Here is a 26866-nt window from a genome sequence, read left to right as displayed (position 1 = left end):
TTTAGGTACTTGTTTTTATAAAGGAATTTTAACATTTATTTTTTAACATATTATGGTCCAAGAAATTTTATGTAACAAATAGTGACAAAACACAAGAACAGATACAAGGTACAAGAAGTTCCATGTACCGGTAACAAATTTACGATTTTTACACATCATAGGAGGCCAAGAACTCTTCATCGTTGCAAGTTCGTCGTAAGTTTGACAAAACCAATAATCGTATTCCAGGGTATCATTTTGCATGCAGATATCGTTATTGATTTCTAGAGTTACACTTTTACCTCATAAGCATAAATAAAAGAATTAAAAGCACTTATATAGATATTACTCATGTATAATGTGCATCCTTATTTTTCCCTCTCAAATTTGGGCAAAAAAGTGGGCATTATACACTGCAAAATACAGTATGTTCGTAGGAATTTAGGGGCCTTCTTCATAATTTGCAATGAGTTGGATTGATTTATTTGCCTGATTTATGGAGGGTGGGAAGTATGAACTTACAAAGGGGTCGTCTTCCTTTTATACAAGGTTCCTTTCCACCGGGCTCCTCCCCTTTGCTGCCTTGAAGGGTTGCAGATGTCGGTGCTTGTCGCTCAAGTGGGGTGGGTGGGGGGCCTCAGACTGAAGACTCAGGAGCATTCTCTGTCCTGGTCTGAGCCACAGGGAATTTGTGTGTGAGTGAGAGCTTCAGCAGGAGCCGACTTAGAGAAGTCCATCTGCGAGTGGCTTTTGGGGGACTTGTCCACTACACAAAGTGAGACTCACCTCAGGACCAGCCGTTCTGTCCCCAGGGATGTGGTATTCGTGGCTGAGAGGTGGGCTGTGCGTTCATTAGGTACATGGACGTGTATCTGGACAGGTCTGTTTTTATAGAGAGCTCGTGTTTATTGAGTGTTAATACAAGATGTGATCAAAAGATACAGTGAATGTTTAAATAAAAAAAATTTATTACATCAAAAGACACACTGTCATGAAGCCCCCTCAAAATACTCCTCCTCGCTTTGAACACACTTATCTCATCGTTCTTGCCACTTTTTGAAGCAGTTCTGTAAGTCCTCTTTTATGAGTGTCTACTTTATCCTCCATCATGACAATGCTCCCTGTCACACATCGCTTCTGGGATATAGCAATTTCTGTCAAATAAAAACATTACTGTGTGTACTCACCCACCTTATTTACCAGATCTGGCACCGTGCAACTTCTGGCTCTTCCCCAAAGTCAAAATGATTCAGGACATCGAGGCAGCCACGACAACGCAACTAAAGACACTCACGAAAGAGGACTTCCAGAACTGCTTCAGAAAGTGGCAAGAACGATGGGATAAGTGTGTTAGAAGCAAGGGAGAGTATTTTGAGGGGGACTAATGGCAATGTGTCTTTTATTGTAATAAATTTTTTAAAAATTTAAACATTCACCATAGTTTTTGATCATACCTTTATGTGTTCTCTTGTTTTTGTACGCTGTTCTGTGCCCTTTGTGTGTATTATTAAATCATTTAATCCTCCTGACAACAGAATGAGGCAGGACTACTGTCACCCCCATTTTACAGAGCAGAAAACTGAGGCCCAGAGAAGGGAAATGACTTGCCCAGGGTCAAACAGCTTATAAGTAGCAGAGCTGGGATTCAAACCCAGGCAGTTGGACTCCGGAGCCGAGCTCTTGGCTTCTCCGCCATCTGCCTCTCTGGTTCTTAGGGTGAATATTCTCTGATTCAAACTAAAAGTGGGGACTGTGTCATTAAGGGCTGGATACCCTGGGTCCGCTTCCTGCCCTAAGGGATTGTGGCAGCCACATGGCCTCTCTGACTTCAGGGGCCTTGTTTTAAATAAGGTTGGCAGGCTCCCCTTGCCCTGCCCACCTCCGAAGTTGTTCTGAGGCTCCGCTGGGATGATGAGGAAGTTGGTAAACTGTAATGTGTAGATGTAACTATTCCCGCGGGGACTGGCGCTTGGCAGATCAGTGTAGAGGGCAGGGGCCATGGGTTGGTCCCACAGAGTCGGGGACATTTGACTCGGGCCTTGGGGTTGTGTAGGCAGAGAGAATGACAGAAGAAGTTGTACGTAAAAGTGCGTGCGTGGAGTTTCTGAGAAACGTTGACGTATGATCTTAGCTATGTCAGTGGTACAGACAGACACACACACACAGAAAAGACTGGGAGGAAATAGTCACTCGTCCATTCAGTCTACCTCGCTGAGAACTCACTACGTGCCAAGCATGTCCCAGGCACTGGGGTGACAGTGGGGAGTGAGGGACAGGCCCCACTCACATTTCTGTGATGGGCAGACAGTGGCCTTCTAGATACATAAGCAGTAAGAGAGCTGTCTGTGGAGCAGTGCCCGGGGGACGTGATGGTGACTGACCATTTAGCTGGGTGGACATGAAAGGCCTTCTTGAGGAGGTGGCCTTGGGAGAGGCATGGAGGGTGAGAATGAGGCAGATGTCGAAGGAACGTTCCAGGCTGTGGGCGAGGCGCCTGCAAAGGCCAGAGGTGGGAACAGAGAGCAAGGGAAGTGACAAGTGAGGAGGGTTTGGGGAGGTGGTGCCAGTTTGCACAGGAGCCCCGCGGGCCAGGGCCAGGGGTTCGGGGTTGATTCTAGGTGTGATGAAGTTCTGTGAGGGAACGGCTCTGCCGTGTTCCAGAATTCATGTCTGGTGGTGGAACCGTTTTATTTTCTTCACGATTCTCTCTCTTTTTCTCCCCAAATGATTTTTTTTTACGAGAGCATGTATTATTTTGGTAGCATCAGCTAAATGCCACACTAAAGTCTCATTGTTTTTAATGAAATATTGGCCTCTCTGGTGTCTGGTGCAGAGTGTCCCAGGAAGGGGATGGGGGCAATACAGGCTTCGGTCCTGATGTCACCCAGCCCATCAGAAGTTCTCCATGAACCCCTTTCCCAAGCCCACTGGCCCAGCTCTCCTGGGGGAGGAGAAGTCCTCCCCAGGGAGAAAGTTTCAGCTTTGAAATTCAAAAGCTACTTCCTCCCCATTCATTGATCTCAGAAAGCACTTAAAATCCGATTCCAGGGGCTACCTCCAGACAGACAAGAAGAGACTTACAAAATGAAAAAAGGCCCTGTTTATAAGGTAAGATTAGGCACCTAACTCGGGATCTGTGTGGCTGAATTCACGCTGACTCTAATTTGCTATCTGTGCGTTGCTCTCAGCGTGGCTGGGAGCGGTGTCCATGTTTTACCCATCTGCAGGCGTCTGTCTGGGTCTGTGTTCCTTGGAGGGGGCTGGGTTGGGGGTGACAGGGTCCCTCTGAGCAGATCCCTTTGTTGGACATTAATATCCCAAATATATTCATGCAATAGAAATGCCAGCTTGATTTGTCAATGTCCTAGTAAGCAGCTAAAAAATGCTAAGGACAGGCTTCCCAGCTATAAAGAGTGAAAGGAAAAGCAAAACCTGCTGAAATGGAAAAGCATGTGCTGGAAGCTCCTCTTCCTCCATAGCTAATGATGTGATGATGGACAGGCAGCATGGAGCCCACAGACTGCGTGGATCAGTAAGTCGTGCCTGCGCGGGGAGGTGGGACAGCATGAGGCTGAAGAGCTCCTGCCTGGAAGTCAAGTAGACCTGTCTTCACCCCTTCTTATTTGCTGTGTGACCTTAGCTTAGTCACTCAACCGCTCTGTGCCTCATCTGTAAAATAGGGAGAATCGTTTACCTGCCCCATAGGGTTGTAGAGGATTGAAGAGTAAGGTTCTCGCAGAGTGCTTAGCACAGTCCGGGCACAAGGAGAAGCCCTCAGGAAGTGGGGGTTGTTATTGTGGAACAACCTGCCTCTCCCTGATCTGAGCCTCCCACAAAACAAACCGATCAACCAGCCTCAATGTCAGCAGAGCCATTGTGTTGCAGCCACACGGGCCGGCTCCACTTGCCATTCCTAGAACCCGTTTCCCACTCTGGGCCTTGGCTCATGCTTGTCCACGAGCTGGGACCGCTCTTTCTTCTCCACCTTCTCCATCGGGCAGAGGACAGAGGACTTCCCGCCCTCCATTGTCACCTCCCATGAAGCCTTTCCAACCTGCTGTGTCCCTCCTCCCATGGGGCACCCAGAGCTCCCTGTTCAGGTCTTGGTGGTGGCCCTCACCTCGTAGTGGCAGGGAATTATTTGTGTCCTTGTGCCCCACCCCCACTGTCAGCCCCTAGAAGGCAGAGTCAAAGCCTCATCCCCAACGCCAGCCAATGCTCGGCCAGGGTCGGCCCTGGACAGAGGCTGTGGACCCGGGATGGACCGGAGTGGCATCTGATATACTGTGAGCTGGTCACTATGTCCCCAGCAGGGTGGGGCACGACTGATAGCTGTGAGCGGACCAGTGTGCGACATGGCTGCTGTAACACCGGGCTTGAGGAGGGTCTGAGAAGACGCAGGGGCAGAGGCTGAGTGGGGGTCTCCAGGATGAGGCTAGGAGCTGCGGCCAGCAGGTGACCTGGAGCGGACCAAAAGGGCCAGGTATGCCAGGTGGGCATGTGGGCGTCCCCCGGAAGCCAGGAATGCTGCGGGAAGGATGAGAGGCTGAGTGCCAGCCGCACCCACTTCCAGGATGCTGGCTGCAGAAGCAGCAGGTGACCCCAAGGCCTCCACACCACCCACATCTTCCCCAAGGCAAGAGAATTCTGCCACTGGCTTTGAGTGACAGCCATGCCCTCAAGAACCGTCAGTTCCTGAGCTGAGATTTGCAAGATACCAGAAAGCTCTCTGTGACTGGCAGGTGCCAGGCTGTCCCCTCCCCTGCACCCCACCAGGAGAAGCCTGCAGCCTCAGCTCTCGCTCCCATCCCCTCAGCTCCCGAAGCCTGACCCCTGCCCTGGCCTTGGGAATGACCACCCGGAGGCCATAGGCAGGTTTGTTCTCGGCCCTTCTTTCCTCGCCTCTCCACTTGACAGGATGCTGCCCTCTCCAACTTGGCTTCTCCTTTCCTGGCTTCCATACCACCTCCTTCTCTGCATTCCCCTTCTCCATCTCCTTTTGTTCCTATTTCCTTCTGCTCACTGACGGTGGGTTCTCCCAGGGCCAACCTCGACCACCTTCTTTCCGGATGATCATCACTCAGAGCCCCAGCTCTTGCTCCTATCCAGACCTGTAGGATGCCTCCCTCGCTGTCCTCAGCCCAGACCTTTCTTTGAGATCCAGCTGGTGTATATTCAGTCTTCTCAGAAGACACTTCCTCCTGGCTGTCCACCAGGATTTCAGACTTGTTCTGTCCCAAACTGAACTCTCAAACCTCAGACCCATCCCTAGCTAGAGGCTACGTACATAGGAGGGTGCAGCCCTTGAGTGTGGTGTTTGAGACCCTCCCAACCACAGCTCCGGGTCTCTTCTCCCTTCCCTTTGAGGTTGATGTCAGCTACCATCTCTTGTTATTCCAACCCTGTTGTTATCTAGCCTGCCCACTCACTTATATCACCTGCCAAGCTGCCTTGGGCACCCGGTGGGCCAGCCTGCCACTCTCCCCTTCCTCTTGCGGGATCCTGTGAGTCCTTTGTGGGTGGAGACAGTGCCCTGGTCAGCACAGGTCCTCAGAGCCCAGGTGGGCCTGGCTCGGAGGGGTGCTTGGCAGGTGCTTGTCGAATAAGCATGGAGAGGTATGTTAGAGCACGCGCTGAACCAGTTAATTAAGTGGCGTACCCTCAGCAGAACCAGGCAGGGGAGGAAGATGAGGGCCCGGTAATGGAGTATTTAGAAGTTATAATTAACTTTTTACTGGTGCCCTAGCATAGAACGATATATAAGACAATATAAAAGGGGTCCAAGGATTTAGTTAAATAGAGCTGGGTCTTTTGCAAGTAAACCCTTAATTAAAATCTGTGAGGGAGGAAGGGAAATGGAGAACTCACTCCAGGCGGTTTCTTTGCTTCTTGCCTCATTTGCCAGTGTTGCAGGCACTGGGGAACGGAGGGGGGTCGGGCGCAGGGGTTGGCTGAGGAAATGGACTGACAGTCCTTCTGCCTCTTTGCCGTTTGCACCAGGAGCCGATGGGATGGGCTGCAGGTGAGGGGCTTCGGGAAGGAGCAGGGCGGGCCATGCAGGAGCAGGAGGCCACCCCCAGGTGCAGAAATGATTTGTGGGAAATGATTTTTTCCCATGTAGCTGGAGGTTCATCTCACCCCGTCAGCCACTTCTCTCCCCTCAGGCAGCCGTGTCCCAAGTTCGGAGGTTCCTTTCAATCCCTTCTCCCTTTCCTCTCAGGGGAGGCCAACCTGGATGAGGGAGGCTGTTACCCCCACTCTCTGCTCCCCATAGCTCTGCCCCTCCCCATGGCAGGTTGGGCAAGTCCCTGCTTTTGTCTTATTCCTTCAGCTTTTTTTTTTTTACCTCCCCACCCAATGGGACACGGGTGGTCCCCTCCTCCCACAGACTATGTCTTATCTGGGTGTGCTTGGGCTCGGGCCACACCTCACTCATTTTCATCTCTTTACACTCAGTACTTGTCACAAAGCCTGGAGTGTTCTGTGGTGGGCATCCCGTATTTTGTGTATCAGGCCCTGGGTGGCCTCACCCCCGGCTGGCCAGGCCCTCTCCTTACGTAGTCCACTCATGTGGGGCTGCTCTGGGGTACACCCCAGGCCTGGGGTGGGACACTTTAGGGTATCCTGAGGCACAGCCATTCCTCTCTCCTGCCCCATGCGGGAGGGTGGGTGGTGAAGGTGGGATGGAGATTTCCTGGGAAAGGCCACAATAACCAGGGGTGTGAACCCCTCAGCTTGGCCAGCGGGTCCTGTCTGACAGGCCTTGTGCTGACCTGGGGTCATGACTGCACAGCAGGGGACAGACAGAGCTCTGAGTCAGGGGTGCCTGGGGCCCACTCCTGGCTCTGCCCCTCACCAGCCAGGTGACCTCACTTGTCCCCACGGAGTGTCTGCACCCATAAAATGATGTTTGTGCCATGTGATAATAAGCCCCCACCTAGCAGTCCACCCCTGTGAACTCCTTCTGGCTTCAGGACCCGGTGTGGGGGTTCCTCTCTCCCTCTGGCTGTGATTGTGGGAGACAAGGGAGGGGTCTACATTCATCCCAGTCAACACACGTCTTAAGGGGGCTACTGTGGTCACTGGCTTGGTTTGAGAGACTCGGTGATGACCCACAGATGTGGCCCCTGTCCGAGGTTCCTGAAGACGAATGCAGAGACAGATGAGAAGCATTAAGCAAAATAAACAGACAAGATCATTTTAGGTGATTGGACTAATGAATCAGATTCACAAAGAGGGCGAGGTGAGGTGGGGGTTTCTTGATGGAAGGCGGCCTGGGAAGGCCCCTCCGAGAGGGTCCTGAGTGGAGAGGGACTGAGCCCTGAATTGCCTGGCGTGCTGCCGGAGGCCCTCAGAGGCCAGGGAGTGAGGCCAGGTCTGCTGAGCGGCAGGGTGAGGACGTGGATGTTATCCTGGGGGTGGGGAGGGCGAGGCAGGGGAGGGCCATGGAGGGAGGGCCTCTGTGATTTGAGGGACCCCTTTGGCTGCTGGGGGGAGCACGGCTGCAGCAGGCCTGGGAGGATGCCTGCCACCGGGAGAGGCCGGTGCAGGTATCGCCCAGAGGCAAGGGGAGCTGGGACTGGCCCCAGAGGTGGCCAGGGGGCCCGAGAGCAGCGTGGGGCTTTGGAGGTGGAGTCAACAGGGTTTGCTGATGGGAGATACGGGGGGTGAGGGGTGTCCACAGAGCCCAGCGGGCCGGGCATTAGGTGGGTGCTCAACAAGTGTGTGTTGAACGAATGAAAAAAGAAAACCAATTTTGTGATGTGGTCACTTAATCAAAATATCCAAACAACGTTTTTTTTTCTTTTTTTAAGAGCTTACCGTGACCATCACTGAATGTATACAGTGAACCCAGAGTGGATTCTGGTTCCTTTGCTCATTAAGTGGGTACCATGGCCTGATTCAGACACGTCATTATTCTCGCAAAGACTCGAGACTGAATATTGAAAATAAAAGTGTGTTTGGGCTCCAAGCCTCACGTCACCCCCTGTCACTCTGCTCAGAGGCCGCTCTGTCTAAGGGTGTTGGTCGTGCGTAGTCGCAGTGGCAAACGTGACCGATCAACAACTGGTCGCCTAGAGAGTGGGCTCGATGCTCAGATAAAAAAGGGACGAACGGTATTCACTGAAAAATTAATTTTCTGTGTTCTTCATAAAAAAATCCTGATAAAGCCAAAGTAGGTATTAGGGACTTTAAAAGGGAGACAATTAACTTCTAATAAAGATGAAAATTCTAGAATGCTAAGTTGTAGTCCAGCGATTTTGGGCAGCCATAATTATAGTATTTTCATGTTAATGTATAAACCTCTTGAAAGGTGTGCTTAAGTGCTAATTATCTATTTACAACAGAATGGCTTTGGAAATGAAACGAGACCCACTGGTGTGTTTGTGTGTGTGTGTGTGTGTGTGTTTGTGCAACATGTTTTGCAGTGGATTTTTTAAAGACTATCATCCTAAAAATCCCTGCCTTAAATTAAAAAAAATTCATTTATTTAATTATTTGTTTGTTTGTTTGTTTTGGTATTTAAATAAGATAGAGATGCATTTCTCTGAAAGGACTGGGCTCCCTGAAAGTTCTTTCTTGGTTTTATTTTGTGTATTTTTTTTTTTGTGTGTGTGTGTGTGTATTTTCTGATTCATTTGGCTCTTTTGGTTCCTTGTTTATATCCCATTTTGTGCCAAAGGATTTGAGACGGTTTATAAAAACAATAAGAATAGTAACATGGTAGAGTATTGATGATAAATTAAAAGCCAAGAATGAAAAAAATAAGAAATTAGAGCAGCTCAGAGGGAGGGCCTAGAATATCAACACTCAGGGTTCACTGGGCTGCTTGAGTTGGAAACTGGAGCCTGAGTTTCCTGGGGGCCAACGTGAAAAGGGAGATGCGTTGGTGAATGGCTCTGATTATTGGCAGGAGGAAATGTGCCAGCCCCTCTGATTGGTCCATCCCCTGTAGCCTGTTTGATGTCCATTTCATTCTGCTGTGAGGACCCTGAGGCCCAGATGTGTGTCCTGGTCATTTCTGTGTAGAACGACCTTGGTAAAGATTTTTGTATTTGAACAATAACAATGAAAATTTGTTTAGTATTTCCCAGTATATAAAACCCATCCATTTCTGTCATTCTTTTTGTGCTTTCTATCTCTCCCTCTCTACCTTCTTTTGGATTGATTGAAGTTTCTTTTTTTCCCCCTCTGCTGGTTTGGAAATTGTACATTCCGTTTTGCTTTGTGTAGGGGTTACTCACAACTTTTTAATAAGCATATCCGACTTAACTCAGTCGATTAACCAACATCTCCATTCTTCCCCAAAGGTCCCCGGCATGCACCTGCCCTGTCCCCTCTTGCCGTCATCTTACATATCTTTGCTGTCAGGTGTCCCACTTCTAACTTGCCATGGACTAGTCACCATCATCATTATTATTTGTTTCCTAGTTTACACTTGATTATTTACTCAACGGATGTTTGCTGAGCACTTTTTATGTGCTGCGCATAAGTCTGGGCACTGGGGATGCAGCAGGGAGCAAACAGAAGACAGGCCATGGAAAACAGAGCTATAAAGTGTGGGGGGGTCAGGATAAGGGGACAGGGTGGGATCCTCTGTCAAGGTGACGTTTGAGCAGAGACCCATGGAGGGAGCTGGCATGCACATGTCTGGGGAGGCCGTCCTGGGCAGAGGCAGCAGCTGCGTCGGGAGTGTTGGTGGCACATTTGAGGACCAGCAGAGAGGTATATGGCTGGAGGACCAGGGAGGGCCTGAGGAGGTGAGTGGGAGAAGCAGAGGCCGGATGGGGGATGGTGACCAAGTAGGAGAGGTCAGGTGGCTTCATGTAGGAGGTGACACTTGAGGGGGATCTTGGCATTTGGTCTGTGTTTGGACAAGTGTGTGGTGGGTGCAGGCCGTCCAGCTTGAAGGGGCAGGTTAACTAAGGATCCGAGGCTGGAGCTTTTACTTGCCAACTTGATTGGTTTGCAATCATTCATTCATTCAACAAACATTTACTGAGTGCTTACCTTGTTCCAGACTCTGTGCTAGATGCTGAGCATGCAGTCGGCAGCAAAACAAGCAAGACTCCTACTCCAGAGACATATAAACAAGGAAATGCCATGACACGATGGAAACAGGGTGAAGTGGTAGCCTGTGGCCAAGTCAGACCCTCACCTACCTCCCAGGTGTGAGATGGAAGGCAGGTGACTCACCTGACCTGGGTCTCAGGTTTCTCATCCCTACAATGGAAGTGATGCCTTCTTCCCAGGCTGGTGGGTGTACGGATGAGAGCTGATGTGTTAAAAAGAACAAGTGCTCTGAGGCTTTGCTGGGTTTCCTACCATGAGCCTTTTCTTCCTCTTTATGTGGAAGTTCATATTCACTTGTTAACTGTCCTGCTGGGCAAGGGAACCATCGGAAGAAATCATTGGTTGGTAGAGAATTAGCCAGCTGGTCATTCAAGAACTGGGGAAGCAAGATTTTCTTTCTTGTATGCTTCTTTTCTTTCTTTTTTTCTACAAACATGGAGAGATGTGTTTGGATATGAAATAAGCCTGTGAGTTTTTTAAAATGTCATTTTCATGCTGGACTTCATTCCAAAACGGGAATAGTCAGCAAGCCAGAAAATCCTGGCCAGCACAGAATTGAAATATTCTGTCCTCGTGTGCCCACAAACTTCTGAAATGTCTGGAAGATTCCACGACGTCCCTATCCCCACCTCCTTTTCCGCTTGCCTCCTGCACCTGGATTCAGCATAGACTTTGCGGCAGCTCCGTGTCGTTTGGTTTGGAGATTGTGGTGACCACTTAGAGAGGGCACAGAAGCTGCCAGTACTTGTCGTGATTACAGAGCCCCTTCTTGTGTCTCCCCACCTGGTCTCTCCCTTCACCTCATAGCCAGCCCTTCTCAGACTTCAGGTGCATGAGAATCCCTTTTGGGGGGGGTGTCTTGTTACAGTGCAGATCCCAATTTGGTAGGTCTGGGGGTGGGGGTGACTCCTAGGTGACAAGCAGGAAGGCTTTAGACCTGCGATGTTCAGTGTGGTAGCCACTTGCGTCTTGTGGGTATTGAGCACTTGAAATGTGGCTCATGTGACCGAGACACTGACTTTTGTCTTTTATTTCATTGTAATTAATTTGAAATTAAATAGCCACAGGGGACTATCGATGGGACAACACAGCTAGACACCCCTTTGCTATTACTGTCTCTGCAAGATGAAGAAACTGAGCTCAGAGAGGGGAAGAGCTTGCCCAAGTCATTCAGCACAACACAGGTGGAATCAGCATTCTAGCGCAAGGTCTATGACCTTTTAAAACTTTATTATTATTTTTAACACCCAAGGTGATCATTTTATGTGGGAACTTCCCTTGTGTATCCAGGGAACCCAAGCCCTTCCTTATCAGCAAATTCCTGCTTTCCAAGATGGTTTTGATCTTCAGGAGCCATGCTTTACAGCAGCACGGCCAACTAGACAAAGTCATGTTCAGGTTGCTGATGGGACATGAGAACTCCCAACATCCTACATTTCATGTGGGAAAACCACATTGTGCTACAAAGCCTTGTGTGCAAGTCCCACAGAGGCTTCACCATAATGACTTCCTCTGGACAGCTCTTTACAGTTTAAAGGTGCCTTCATGTGGTTTACTCACTTCTTCCTCGCAACAGGCAGCCCCGGGTCCTGAATAATGTTGTCCCCACTTTACAGATGAGGAGACTGAGACCCCGTGCAAGGATGTGGTTTCCCAGAGGTCACCCAGGTCTTGGCTTTCAGATACTTTCCCAGAGAAGTCTTCTTTGACTGCCCTGCATCGGTCAGCTCCCCCACCCCGATGCTCTCTATCCCCCTCACCTGGCTTTATTTTTTCCACACCTGTTACCCCCACCTGACCTGGTACTTATTCGTGTATTCCTTTATTGCCAGTAGGCCACAAAGGTCCACTTCTCTAAGGCAGGATCTTGTCTGTCTTGCACACCTTTGCGTCTTCAGCACCCTGGAGAGCTCCAGCAGGCCTTCCGTGTGTATTTACTATTTATAACCTCTTCAAGGGAGAGAGGGGCCAGTGGAAAGGCTGCAGCCTTTGGAGCAGGCAGACCCCTCTCCAGCCCTGCCCGGCCACATGCCTGCTGGACAGCCTTGAGAAAATCATAACCGTCTCGTGCCTCTGCGTATGCATCTGCAGAGTGGGGGTGACACTCCCCTCTTTGTAGGGCTGTTCTGAGGACTGAATAAGGCACTACAGTTGGGATCCTGTTGAAGCACGTGGGTCCGGATCCTGGCTCCATTCTTCCCAGTCACCTGGCCTTGAGCATGTTTTATCCACTCTCTGAGCCTCAGTTTCCTCATCTGTAACAGAGAGCTGGGATTGGGAGGGCTCAGTGAAGGACCTGGCATGGGATAAGCACATAGTAAGTGAGGCTATTGTTTTTGTTGTGGTTGTTTTATGAATGCGTCTAAGTGCCCAGCGCAAAGTACGCGCTCTGTTGATGATACTTTAATTATTATTATTACTATTCTCCAAGGATGCCACCTTCTTTTTTTAATCAGATATTTAAAAGTTAGGATCTAGTTCTTTGAAATTTGTTTTAAAGAAAGGCAGATTTTTTTAAAGTAAAGATTTGTTTCTTTGATTTCTCTTAAGGAGAAGAAGAATTTCACACCTTTTTGAGTATGCACGATGCAAATGAAGTTCTAAGAGCTGCGGAAGGTGGCAGTTTGGAGCTAATTCGGGGCTGGTTTGACAGCCATGACAGTGAAGGGGAAGCATTGAGCTGACAAAGTGGGGCTTGCTTTGGTAGCGTCCCAAACTCTCAAAATAGTCACTTTCCAGACTAACATTTGTCATGTCGGTGTTCGAAAAAAGTTTTTTGTTCATTGATCCAACTCTGCCCCTCCCCCTCTTAACGCTCTCGCTGGTTCCCGCCTGTGTCCTGGGTGAAGTCCAGATCTTTGCATGGCAGTCCAGGTGTGTGCTTCCAACTGTCCCTCCAGACCTGCCTCCACTTGCCCCCTCCTCTGCCAAATATGTTGGCTTTTCTCATCTCCGTGTCTTTGCTTGTGTGGAGCCCTCATCCTCTTCCTAGGATGCCCTTCCCTGTCTTGTCTGCCTGGGGAGCCGCTATTCATCCATGTCACCTATTTCTATGGTGGCCCTTTCTTATCATGGTCAGAGAAAGGAAAACTCATTGTTGTTTAAGGTCCCGTGTAAGTTGGAACCACCCCCACTTACAAGGTGTGATCAAAACATATGGTGAATGTTTAAATTTAAAAAAATTATTACAGTAAAAGACACATTGCCATTAATTCCCCTCAAAATACTCCTCGCTTCGAACACACTTATCCCATCATTCTTGCCACTTTCTGAAGCAGTTCTGGAAGTCTTCTTTCATGAGTGTCTTTAGTTGCACTGTCATGGCTGCCTTGATGTCCTGGATCATGTTGATTTTGGGGAAGAGCCAGAAGTCGCACGGTGCCAGATGCAGTGAATAAGGTGGATGAGGACACACCATAATGTTTTCATTTGACAGAAACTGCCATATACCAGAAGTGATGTGTGACATGGAGCATTGTCATGATGGAGGATGATTGACGGCACACTTTAAAACACACCTTCTCTCAACCGTAGCTCACACCCGACCGACTGCACCGAACAAGTTGAAACTTGTCACACACTGTTACTAAGGTTCGACACGCCGCTTCTTGTATTGAAGATCCCTGCCTTTCCATTGGATGGCACTCAGCAGCAGCATTCACCGTATTTTGTGATAACAATGGAAAGGCTCCGTGTCACACATCACTTCTGGTATATGGCAATTTCTGTCAAATAAAAACATTACGGCGCGTCCTCATCCACCTTATTCACTGGATCTGGCACCGTATGATTTCTGGCTCTTTCCCAAAGTCAAAATGATTCAGGACATCGAGGCAGCCACGACAGCACAACTGAAGACCCTCACAAAAGAGGACTTTCAGAACTGCTTCAGAAAGTGCCAAGAATGGGATAAGTGTGTTTGAAGCGAGGGGGAATATTTTGAGGCAGTTTGTGTTTTTTACTGCAGAGCTAATGTGTCTTTTACTGTAATAATTTTTTTTTAATTTAAACATTCACCATATTGTTTGATCACATCTCAAAGTTCTTGTGTGTGTCTTTCCCACACTAGACGCCAGAGAAGGGGCTATGTCGTGACCTCTCTGTTTCCAGCTCCCAGCACAGGGCCCAGCAGTGTATCTTCATTTTTTTTTTTTTTTAATATATTTTATTGGGAAAGGGGAACAGAACTTTATTGGGGAACAGTGTGTACTTCCAGGACTTTTTCCAAGTCAAGTTGTTGTTCTTTCAGTCTTAGTTGTGGAGGGTGCAGCTCAGCTCCAGGTCCATTTGCCGTTTCTAGTTGCAGGGGGCACAGCCCACCGATCCCTTGTGGGAGTCGAACCGGCAACCTTGTGTTTGAGAGGACGCTCTCCAACCAACTGAGCCATCCGGGAGCTCAGCGGCAGCTCAGCTCAAAATACCATGTTCAATCTTAGTTGCAGGGGGCACTGCCCACCATCCCTTGCGGGACTCGAGGAGTTGAACCAGCAACCTTTTGGTTGAGAGCCCACTGGCCCATGTGGGAATCGAACCGGCAGCCTTCGGCGTTAGAAGCACGGAGCTCCAACCACCTGAGCCACCAGGCTGACCCTACATTAGTGTATTTTGATATACAAAATGTTTGTTTAGCTCAAAAACACTTCATTTTATTAAGAAATACCTTAAAAATAGGAACCTTTAGTCTTCATTGTTTGAAATACTTATTTCAGTTGCTGCTGCAAAGAACATTGCTTTGAGCCAATTTCCCCCCTTTAAATGGTTTGTCTGTCACCAGAAGGCACCCGTGGAACCTTTTGGAAAAAATGTTCAGTGACAGGAGGGCCAAACACCTGGCCCTGTAGCCATCAGGGCCATCAGACCCCAGGTGAAATCCAGGCTGGGTGTTTTCTGGTGAGGTAGAAGCAGGTACAGCCTGCCTGGCCTGAAGGAAGTCTCACTTAGGACTTTTTAATGAAAGCAGGGGAGAAGGGGCCAAGACTCAAACGGTCACTTAGTCCCTTCCTATCTCCACACTTTGGTGGCTTCTAAAATTCTAGGCTTGTTTGCTTCCCATATTAGAATGACTGGCCTTCAGGGTTTTAAGATTCTAAAAACGGCATTTCTAGGACTCTAAGAGTCCCACGAATCCACAGTTCCAATTCTAGCTGTCTAAAATTTAGGGTCCTCAGCTCTCTTCTTCTGCTATTCTTTTTAAATTTAAATTGTGGTTAAATATACATAACACTTATCATTTTAACCTTTTTCGAGTGCACAGTTCAGGGGCATTAAGTACATGCACACTGTTGTGCGGTTGCACAACATCCCCACCACCATCTCCAGAACTTTTTCATCTTCCCAAACTGAAACTCTGTACCTCTTAGACACTAACGCCCCACTTTCATGACCCCCCAGCCCCCGGAGACCGCCATTCTCTCTCTATGAATTTGACTGCTCTAGGGATCTCATATAAGTGGAACCGTACACGATTTTCCTTTTGTGACGCTTCTTTTGCTGAGCAAATGTCTTCCAGTTTCATCCATGTTGTATCATGTGTCAGAAATTCCTTCTTTTTAAAGGCTGAACTGTATGGCATTGTATGATATATCACATTGTGTTTTTGCATTCATCTGCCGACAGACCCTTGAGTTGCTTCCACGTTTTGGCTATTTCAAATAATGCTTCTATGAACGTGAGATGTCTGAGTCCCTGCTCTCAATTCTTTGGGATATATAACCAGAAGTAGAATTATTGGATCCTATTCTAGTTCTATTTTTAATTTTTTGAGAAATTAAAAAAATTAAATTATGCTGTTTCCCCCCAGGGCTGTTCTATTTTAGATTCCCACCAACAGTGCACAGGGTTTCCATTTCCCCACATCTTCCTTCACCTTCACCAACACTGGTTGGTTTTTTTTTTGTTGTTGTTTTTTTGTGTTTTTTTTTTTGATAGTAGCCATCTTAATGGATCTGAAGTGGTATCTCATTGTGTTTTGATTTGCTTTTTCCTAATGATTAGTGATGTCGAAAATCTTTTCATGTGTTATTGACCATTTGTATATCTTTTTTGGAGAAATGTCTATTCAAGTCCTTTGCCCATTTTTGTATTATTTTTTGTTGTTGTTGAGTTGCGAGTTCTTTATGTATTCTGGATATCAACCCCTTCTCAGAAATATGATTTGCAAGTATTTTTCCTATTCTGTGGGTTGTCTTTTCACTCTGTTGATGGTGTACAGAAGTTTTAAATTTTGATATATTTTTTCTTTTGTTGCCTGTGCTTTTGGTGTCATATCCAAGAAATCACTGCCATAGTCAATGGCATGACGCTTGTTCCCTATGTTTCCTTTTAAGAGTTTCAGCTCAAGTTACTTTAGGTCTTTATTCCATTTTAAGTTAACTTTTCTTTATGGTATAAGATAAAGGTCCAACTTGATTCTTTTCATGTTGATATCCAGTTTTTCCAGCACCATCTGTTGAAAGACTATCCTTTCCCCATCGGATGGTCTTGGCACTTTTGTCGAAAATCATTTGACCACATATGTGAAAGTTTATTTCTGGGCTTTCTATTCTATTCCATTCATCTATATGTCTGTCTTTATGCCAGCACCATGGTGTTTTAATTACTGTAGCTTTGTAGTCAGTTTTGAAATTAGGAAGTGTGAGATCTTCAACTCTGTTTTTCTTTTTCAAGATTATTTTGGCTATTTGGGGTCCCTTGAGATTCCATATGAATTTTCGGATGGATTTTCTATTTCTGAAAGAAACGTGGTTGGGATTTTGGTAGGGATTGCATTGAATTTGTAGATTGCTTTGGGTAGTATTGTAGTCTTAACAATATGGAGTCATCCAATCCATGAACATGGGATGTCTTTCCATTATTGGTGTCTTCCTTAATCTCTTTCAGCAAATGATTTGTAGTTTTCAATGTACGAATCTTTCACCTTCTTGGTTAAGTTTATTCCTAAGTATTTTAGTCTTTTTGATTCAGTTGCACATGGGATTGTTTTCTTAGTATCCTTTTTGGGTTGTTTATTGTTTGTGAATAGAAATGCAATGAATTGTTACGTGCATTGTTTTTGCATCCTGCACTTTTGCTGAATTCATATAATTTGTTCTCACATCTGTATTGCTTTTAAAAGTGGTCTTTAAAGGCTTGTTTACAGCAGCCACAAGAGCTTCTCCAAAATATTATGTTGTTTAACATAAAGTCATTGAGAGATCCTCATAATAGGGGAGGCATTGTAAGGACCTAAGTATATGGCAATATTCTTTTTCTCTTTTTTTTCTTTCTTTTTTCTTTCTTTCTACCTATCTTTCTTTCTTTCTTTCTCTTAGGAATGTTTAATGCAAATGCTCTGGCATATGTAATATGTATTGGTGGTTGTGACACACAGGGAGAAATCATGAGCTTCAGCTATAGATGGATCTGGGGTCAGATTCCCACATCTCTGCTGACCAACTATGTAGGTATTTAAACTCACTGAACCCCAATTTCTTCATCTGCCACAATAGTGCCCATTTTGTGGGACTGTTGTGAAGAGTAGAAATAGGGCATGAGAGAGCCTGTCTCAGATGCTCAACAGCTAACACCTGGGGTGTCAGTAATGACTCCTTGATGTGCCAGGTGAGGAGCTGCTTGGCCAGGTCACCTGCCTTTGAACCTGGTTGCCAGAGTCATCCCAGCACTTAGGCCCTCAGAATCTCAGAGGAGTCAACCAGTTTAGGTTTTCTGCCTGCTCTGTCTTTCCATTGGTCTTAACTGGACCCAAGTTGATCGAGTTCTAGATTTTCAGCAGCAGGCAGAGCAAGTGAGAGGCCAGTCTGTCCCTGGACAGGTGTAGGAAGTGGGTGAGGAGTCCCTGGCCTCTTGATACCTTCTTTGTATTTAATCAAAAGTATTTGCATTGTGGTAATACATGTGTGCATTAAGTTACAAAGTGCTACAAGGCTTAGGATGAAACCAGCATTCCTTGCCTGAGGCCTGAGGCCCGTTTCCAGTGCAACCCTGGCAGCTGCTGCTTTCATTACCACGGTGTCTCTAAGTAACAACCTGATATTGCTATTCTTTGGTTTTTCAATTTTAGATATTACTGATTAATTTCTTACAGTGAAAAATGCAGATTGAAAGATCTAGCCTCTCCACCTGTATACACATGTTCTTTCTCCTATCCTTTTACTATAGTTCTATCATAGTTTTTGGTTAAATATTTATTGTGCAGCTCATTGTTTTTCCTAAGTATTTAACTGTTTTGTCGTTAATTGTTTTGTATGCTTGTTTTACTTTGTACCCCTCAGCAGTGTGGTGAGCTGTGTTAGGCCACTTGTTGGCTCATTTTTCTCATACTTCCTGAGCCTCCAACCCCTGCCCCGGTCTGGACTGGTTGACCTTCGCGTCTGCATGCAGTTGTCATCCTGGGGCCTCCCTTCATTGTCTTCTCCCTTTGCCTCTCTTCTGTCAGGGGTCCCCTGGTTCCGGGACCCCATGGCTTCCTTTCTCCTGGTGTATTCCCTCATTTTGGTGGAGCACACCCTCCAGTAGTTTTTTGAGACAGAATGCACTGGGGATAAATGTTTGGCAAAGTTGCATGTCAGAAAAAGTCTTCATTCTGTTCTCTATCTTAATTGATAGTTTGGCTAGGTGTAGAATTCTGGGTTGCAAATCATTTTCCCTCAGAAATTGAAAGGCTTTTTTTTTTTTTTTTTTTTTTTTTAGTTTCCGATGTCGCTATTGAAAATTCCACTATGTTTGGATACCTCATCCTTTGCATATGACCTGGATAATGTACCTCAGGTGTAGGTCTTTTTCATTCATTATTCTGGGCGCTCAGGCAACCCCCAGTGTTGGGGAGCAGCCTTCCCCCTGCTGTGTCCGGTGCAGACAGGCTGCTGACGGAAGGTACCTCGGAGGTAGTGGCACTGGGACGACTGACAAAGAGTGAGTTGAATTGGAGTTGATTCAGACAAAAGGGCAGGAAGGGGGTCCCAGGTGGATGGAACAGCGTTAGCAAATGTCTGGAGGCCTTAAGCAGCCTGGAGAGGGGGTGCACAGTCAGTTGGGGGTGACGAGAGATGAGGTCAGAGCACCAAAAGGGCGTGGCCTGGAGGCGGTGCCCTCGCCTTGCGTTCTGAATGTATGTTCCATTTACGGTCACCGTACTAGCTTGGCCCTTTTGGGAGGGCCACCAGGGACCTTTCATAACCATCTTTGGGCTTGTGTGTTCTGCCAGATTGTGACTTCTGGGGAGGTTCCCATGAAATTTTTCTGTCTGTAGGCGGCTTTACTTTTGGAAGGAAAAACACAGAAACCTTTCGGCTGTCCCTCTTCGCCTAAAGTCACGTGCACGCTACAGTAGCAGTGGGAACAAGCATTTAAAGATGATTAGGACGGACGGAATGTTCCTGTTTTTAAAACATTTTTCAGGAAAAACAAATGTTTGAAAGTTAAACATTTTGGCTATTAGGATGGAACAGAAGAAAAATTGTGTTTGCCTTTTAAATATGGGCACCAATGCTGAGCTGTGAATCCAGAACCCTCCTTTGCAGGACAGCGTGGGGTGGGCGAGGTGGTGGCAGGGTCGGCCTGCAGCTCGGTGGAGCGTCTCCTGCACCAGGACGCGTCTGTCCCAAGCGGTGGTCTTGACACCCAGCTCTGGGCAGGTGACTTGGCCTCCAGCAGCTGCTATGTGACCCCAGGCAGGTGACCCAACCTTCCTACTTCTCTTTTGTCCTCCGTCTTCCCAGCCAACATTTCTGGACTGGAGTAGAACACAGCATTTATTCCTCCTGACAACCCATGATAATGGCTACTATCCAATTGTATTATCATGACTTTCATTTTCTGTTTTCTGATGCTTTGACATCTCAGGGCCTTGCTGGCTCTGAAGGGACCTCCCTTCCTAGGGTTAGCCAATTCTGGAGATAGTACAGGACTCACCTTTGAGGGCCCTTTCATATGCAAACCAACCAATGCAGACCCAATCCACCCACAGCCACCTCCTGTGTGGGGCCCTCACACACCGGCCACCATTCCCCTGCCCTAATACCCCAGGGCTAGGTAGCAGACAAGTAGGGACAGCTCCTGAACCCCCTTTCCCCAGCCTACAAACATTATTCAGACTAGCCTTTCTTAAGCCTGCTCATCTGCCACCCTCCTTTGGAAACCCCAACAAAGGCTCTTGCCCACGGTTTCCCTTCCCCCCTTCTGCCTCCTGACCATCCACCTTCCTGTGGCTCCCTCACGTAGCCCCGCGTGACTTCTATTTCTGGGGATCTGTGAGTACAAACCCCTCCTCACGCCAGTCACTTCCTGTCTGCGGTGTAAGTACAGCACAGGGGCTTCCTCCGTCTGCCCCGTGTGATCGTGTGATCGTTGCCAGACCCTGCGAATAACCCTGACCTTCTTGCTTTACAGAGGCGAACACTGAGGCTCAGAGCAGTGAGGGTTTCACTCCAGGCCAGACAGCAGGTAGGAGGCAGAGATGGGATTCAGGCTTCAGGCTCCAGGTGTGGCGCACACCCCTAACCGCTGTGCACAGGCCTCTCGGCCGAGATGTGGGGTGAATAGCTCTTGCTTCCCAGGGGTCTCTAGAAGCATTGGATGTAAATCGCTGATCACTGTGCCTGGCATAGGGACGCGCTCACCACAGAGCAGCAAAAAACAGGTCCTGCGGGCACAGCCCTGCCGGCACGGTCTTCAGATGTCTCCTGCCTGTTCAGGCTACAGATAGAATTCCCTTCCTGCTGGCATCTCTGGCCGTGTCCCTATGTGTGCTGGGCTGAATGCATCACCGGCATTCGTGCACCGGATCTGCGTCAAGGGGATCGAAGCTGATTCATGGAGCTCTCTCCATTCCAGTGTCATCCCAGACCACACGCCACACCCGGAAGTCTGCTAATAGGAATCTTCCAGACACTGGCAAGTGTTTAAACACAGAACTGTCAAAGACGTACTAAAAATGCAGTCAGAGATCGTTACGCCGCGTCTTTATTCCATCCCCCTCTGCTGTGTTCTGTGAGAAGGGAATGGGCGGAGGAAGCCGTAAGTGGGCATTTGCCTGATTGTCAGGCACTTAGAGAACGCTGTAACTCCGCCGGGCTCAGTGTGCCGCCCCGAGTGGCATAGATTACCGAGACGCTTGCGCATTTCTTGTTGAATTTAATAGATTACGCAATTTGGAGGCAGCACTTTCTGTTAAATGGGATGGGTAAGTGTTAGCGGTAAAGAATCGTAACCTTTTGGAGGGAGAGTAATCTTGGAAGCACAAATAGCAGAGATTTCCATTTGCTTCCCTCTCTGTGCCCTGAACTCTGTGTACGATTGCTGCCATAAGGGATCTAGACGGGATGCGTGTCTCTTTGGATAGACGTGGCCGGTGAAAAGTTAAAACCATATGGTCATCCTCGAGTGCCCTGCTGAGTAATGCTTCATGGTCTTGTTAACGTCAAGAAATCCATGGCTAGCAAATGCCAGGATCTCAAAGAATTGGTCTGACAAGAAAGGAAGCATTTTGCGAAGATGCCCGGGGCATCAACACTCAGAATACAAATGCATGGCAGTACCCACCAGTTCTGAAAAGCAGGGGGAGGCAGGGCTGGTTTCCATGAGGACTTGGTGCTTCTCAGAGGTCCAAGGTTGAGAGATCAGCGAGCATCACCGAGCCAGGCCCACCGCTCTTCCCTGGTGTCCTCAGCTCTTTCCATGCCCCTCCCCATGGGACATGTCTTTCCGGAGGCTGATATGGCCATTGTGTAGCACTCTCGGGGCAGGAGGCCAGGATTCAAGTCCATGCTTGTCACTGTCTTGCTGTGTGACCTCAGACAAGTCCCTTCCCCTCTCTGAGCTCGTTTCCTCCTCTGCCCAGTGAGTAGTGTGGACTGTAACCTTTGTGTGTCACTTTTGGTACTGACCTCATGACCGAGTCTTGATGTGTGTGTGTGGGGAGAGGGGGAGCATTTTAAACAGGATCCAGCTTCAGGGAAGAAAGCAAGTTTCTGGCTTGATGGGATTTTGGGATAGGCTGACTGGACTCTGCGCTTCTGTTGTGCTGATTAGGGGAGGAGGGTCAGAAAAGACATTTGGATCCGTCTGTCCCCTCTCTGAGTCCCACCAAGCCAGCACAGCTGCCCAGACACCCGAGACGCTGCCCACTGTGCCCCTCCTGGGGGGGGCCCTTCAGACAGGATGTCTTTCCCATGGATGGGTTGGCACTACCTATTCTCTTTTCGCACCTGCCTAGAGAATACCCCCTCTCCTGGGATTCTGGCACTTCCAGCACCTTGTCAGGGCAGGCTCTCCCATCTGGACGCAGGGGAAGCTGCCCTGTATGTCAGCCCTCTTCTCTGCTGCCAGGAAGGATAGCAGCAAGAAGGGGCCAAGGGGACATTAATTTCCTCTGTGTGCAGGTGTTGGGTGGAAGAACTTGTATTCATCTAATATTTTACCACAAAACCCCTGCAAGTCAGTCTGTCATTGAGGTCTCCAAAACACTTCCCTCATTCACTGCCCGGATACAGGAGGGGAAGATGAAGCTAAGTGAAAAAACTAGTTGTTGGGCATTTTGTCCAGTCAGGCTGGTAAGAGCTGCAGGAAGGTGTGAGCACCTGAAGGCTAATACAGGCTTAGGCTGTAACAACAGAGGTAGCAGCCCTAGAACAGAGGAGGAGACTTCTCCACCCCATGTTGTAACAGTCAAGCCACACCAGAGCCTTAGTTCTAGCTCCTGCACCCCTTCAAGAGAGCAGATCCAATTGGAGGAGATTCAGAGCTGGACAGTCAGGGTTATGGGACAGGGAGGTGGGTCTGAAAAACATGCCCAGTCAGGACCATTGGAGGAAAAGTTTGGAGGTGATGGAGGGGTCCAGGGAGACAGAGGTCAGTTGATATAAAGGAGACAGTCAGAGCTATCTCAGGATGGATCGATTGATTTATAAATGCATCCATCTTTCTCCATCCATCCATCCATCCATCCATCCATCCATCCACCCATCCACCCACCCATGCACTCATCCATCTATCTATCCATCCATCCATCCTCCATCCATCCATCCACCTGTCCATGCTTACTGCATCCAGCCATCATTCATCACCCATCCAGCTACCCACTGACATGCAGTGGAGCATGATGGTTTGGAGTGCCACTTCAGGATGAGTTTGATGAGGCCAAGCCACAAAGTTTATCAAATGCCCATTGCCCTCTGTGGCTTGTTTTGTGTAACCTTAGGCAACCTCTCTGAGCCTCAGTTTTCCCAGATGTAAAACGGGGTAGTAATACTTAGGTGTCTGTGAAGGTTGTATACACAGCTGGCGGTTGCCCAGTCCAAGTGGACATCCGGACAGACATGTCTGTGGCTGGACATCCAGCTCGGAAGGACCTGGTGCTAGATGATTTCTGCATCCACAGACAAGCCCCCTGCCTCTAAGCCATGTGGCACCTACCTTTCTGGGAGAGACCAGACAATATTTGAGGGCACCATGCTCCTTTGTTGTGGCTGCTGCCCCTGTCTAGCTTTGTGGACAGGAGCCTTGTCCCACCACGCCCCCTGCCCTGGGAGGGGAGCTCCTCAGTTACCCTCCTCTGATCTGAGGGGGGAGGAACGGGAGAGCTGACAGCTTCCTGCTCGCTCCCTGACCCCTGGTGGATGGGACCTGCAGAAAGAAATGGAACTGTACAGTTGGAGTAATTTGCTAATTTGCTTAAGGACACCCCCAGTCCGAGACATGACATAAATACATTAGCACGGCTCTGGCTCCCCAGCCCTGGAGGCGCTAGGAGTGGGATGGACGCGTGCTGTGAAGTGCAAACGTGGAGAGTCAGAGCCTGGAAGCAGTCGGCAGTGGTGAGGGGCTGGGTAAGGGGTCCCAGCTGGCTCTGGTCTGGTGGCCTTGGAGTCTGAGCTCCAAGGTATGACCCAGAGGTGTGGGGTCACCTGGACCAATGTTCTGATCACTGGCTGTGGGACCGGGGCAGGTTCCTGACCTCAGAGCCTAGTTCCCCAGTTACAAGGTGAAGATAACAGAGCCTACCTCGGAAGGTTCCGTGAGATTTGGAGGGCCCAGCCTTTTCCTGAGGGCGGCCATCCCGACGATGGGGTCCAGGAAATGGCACTCTTCTCTCTGTCCTCTGCACCGTGTCACCCTGTCGTGCCTCATTTGCCAGACCTGCTGGGGGCAGAGATGGGTGAAGCAAACACCTCTACTCCTGTGCTGCTGGAGCTGTCCTGCTAGGGGGCCAAGCCGCCTGCTCAATACCTCTGGGCCAGGCCCCATGGGGTGGGGTGTGATGAAAATAGGAGGTTGGTTAGGTGGGGAGGCAGATGGGCTTGGGGAGTCAGTCCCCACCACTTGCTTGGAAGCACTGAGGGGCAGGGACCAGATGTGTTCCCTTCATGTCTCCAGGGATTGCGCACCTGCAGGGCAGTGCCTTAAAATGAGTGACGTGGGCTGGATGTGAGTCGTCGGGACAGGTGGGGACAGCGACAAAGTGATGTGGCATCCGTCTAAGGGAGACTCCGATACCAGCACTTGACTGGGCCGAGATCATGAGATTGTAAAGTGGATTGATTTTTTTTAGAACACAGAAAGAATGACATTTTATTGGGAATCTCTCAAATTTTTTACGTTGGCAATAAATTCAGATTTTAAAAAACCAAAAAGTTTTGCCAAACAAAATAGTATGTGTGTGGGCAGGTCTGGCCTGCAGGCTTCTAGTTTGCAAACTCTGGTCCAAGGAAGCTGACATTTTTCTTCAACATCACAAGTCTCTGTGCGTTTCCGTTCTTTATCTTCTGTAATCTCAGAACAGTCTTGCAAGGTAGGTGTCCATCTTCCCATTGTACAGGTGAGGAAACCGAGGCACAGGGAGGTGGTCAAACAGCTGGTTCGTGGAAGAGCTGGGTCTGGGACCGGGGCTGTTAGCGCCTAGAGCCCATGCCTGTCATTGTCCCGTGCCTCCCAGAGTTGATAAACATTAAAGAAGAGAAGACACTGTTTTCTCAAACCTGTAAAGAACTGTGGGGTGGCTGGTGGGGCAGTGACGAGCCGATTATAGTTTTCTGCTTGTTGTGTAGAAAAAGTCTCTCTCGCTGCTGGGCTCCCCCTCTCCTGTGTGGCGGGGCTGGCAGTCAGGTGGCCATCCAACAGCCATTTGCCACCGCCATTTGCCACAGCTGTCCCGGGCAGGACAGATGTGCAGGTCCCACCTGTGGGGGTGAGGGACGAGTGGAGAGGCAGGTTCTAGCTGGTTTCTGGTGGACTCTTCCTTTGCGTTGCAATTAGAATATAATTAGATGTGCAGTGACAGTACATGGAACTTCATTGTATGGCACGGCCATAAAACACAGTGCCCCATCCTGGAGCTTACACAGGGTTGGGAAAACATGCTTCTTTCTAGAATGTGTATCGGGAGCCGAGTCTGATTGCACGTCTGTCGCACCTGATCCAATGTCGTGGGCGTCCATTCCCAGGTAGGCAGACCAGTTAGGCTCTATTTCTGGAATAGAGCTCCTGACGCAGTACTCACGCAGTGGAGGGGCTAGTTTCAGGTCACGGTCAAGGTGGGAAGGCTCTGCGGTTTCTAGCCTTTCATCCTGAGGAAGGGGTTCAGCGGAGCCTGGGGGCCAGAGAAAGTTCTTAGGCCCCGGGGAGGGGCAGTCACCAGGCACACCCACCTTGATCAGAGGGGAAACTGAGGCTCAGACAGATTAAGTGACTTGCTCAGATGAGAGGGGATGGTGGTAGGATTTGAACCCAGGTCAGCTGGCTCCTAACCTGGGGCACTTGGCCCTGTGTGTTCCTTGTAAAGGTCATGGTCACTCAGGAACGGAGAAGATGTACTGAGGTGTGGGTCTCCATTATTCAGGCAGCCTCTCGCTCTTCCCTCTGCGTGCCCAGGATTGGTCCCCTGGGAAGGTCCCCTTTCGTTCCACACCCCAGCTTCCTGAGCCTTGGTTTCCATGTCTGCAAGATGGAGATGATGATTGCTGGCACATAGTAGGGCTCATATGTGTACACTCCAGGAACCCCCTGGGATCCTTCTAACTAGTCATAATTCAGGACAAGAGAAGTGACCTTCTTGCTGAAACAGAGCACAGTCAGGATTAGTGTCCCTTGTGTTGGCTCCTTCAAAACACAGAGTTCAAGTCATTCAGAGGTCCCGTTCATTGGCCATGAGTGCTTCTCTGTGAAATGGCTGTGGAATGTCACGGTTCTTCTGCCTGGATGCCCGTATCCCCAAGGCCCCTGCGCTGGGATGGCACCTTCACACGCCCCTTGCTTGACCCAGGACACACCCACTGGGAGGGGCCAGGAGAAAGGTTTGGGCTTCCAGATTCACCTTCAGTATTTTACTTTTTATCTGAAACAGGTACCATCACAACTCTTTCTCTAGGCCTGGGAGCCCAGCAGCTGAGGCTGGTGGGAGGTGGGGAGTCTGGGATGTGCCAGGGTGGCTCCCAGGGGTACAGTGGAGGGCAGGGGTGGGTGGTGGTTTACTGAGGCTGACCGGGTTTGGTAGCCTTGTGTGGCCACCCTGGAACCCAGCCCACAGCCAGATCACGTGGGAGGTGGTGCACATACCTGCTTAGGGCATCTGCAAGGTGGGTCCCCAGAGAAAGAACGGGGAAGAATTCCTGTGTGGAAGGACGGCCTGGGATTACAGAGAGCAAAGCCAGAGTGACACTGTCACTAGTTCAATGCATGGTCTGCACAGATGGTTCTGTTTTGATCGCACTTGGACTTTGTTTTGACTTAGAAGTCCATGGCCGAGGGGATGGCACCTTAGTTTTCCCTGAGCTTAGAGCGTAGGATCTCCAAAGGTTTGACCTGGGCTTTGCAAAGAACT

At 48.9% G+C, this 26866-nt stretch overlaps 1 protein-coding gene across 1 annotated transcript in view; it reads left to right on the top strand.

Moving 5' to 3' along the window:
• Nucleotides 1–26866, top strand: part of MPPED1 (metallophosphoesterase domain containing 1) — a 71403-nt gene that overhangs the window by 21191 nt on the left and 23346 nt on the right. The gene's annotated exons all lie outside the window — the stretch shown is intronic.

This window comes from Rhinolophus ferrumequinum, chromosome 10, assembly GCF_004115265.2.
Source record: "Rhinolophus ferrumequinum isolate MPI-CBG mRhiFer1 chromosome 10, mRhiFer1_v1.p, whole genome shotgun sequence".
NCBI classification, from domain to species: Eukaryota; Metazoa; Chordata; class Mammalia; order Chiroptera; family Rhinolophidae; genus Rhinolophus; species Rhinolophus ferrumequinum.
The sequence above is the reverse complement of the archived record's forward strand: the minus strand, read 5'-3'. Positions and strand labels throughout refer to the sequence as shown.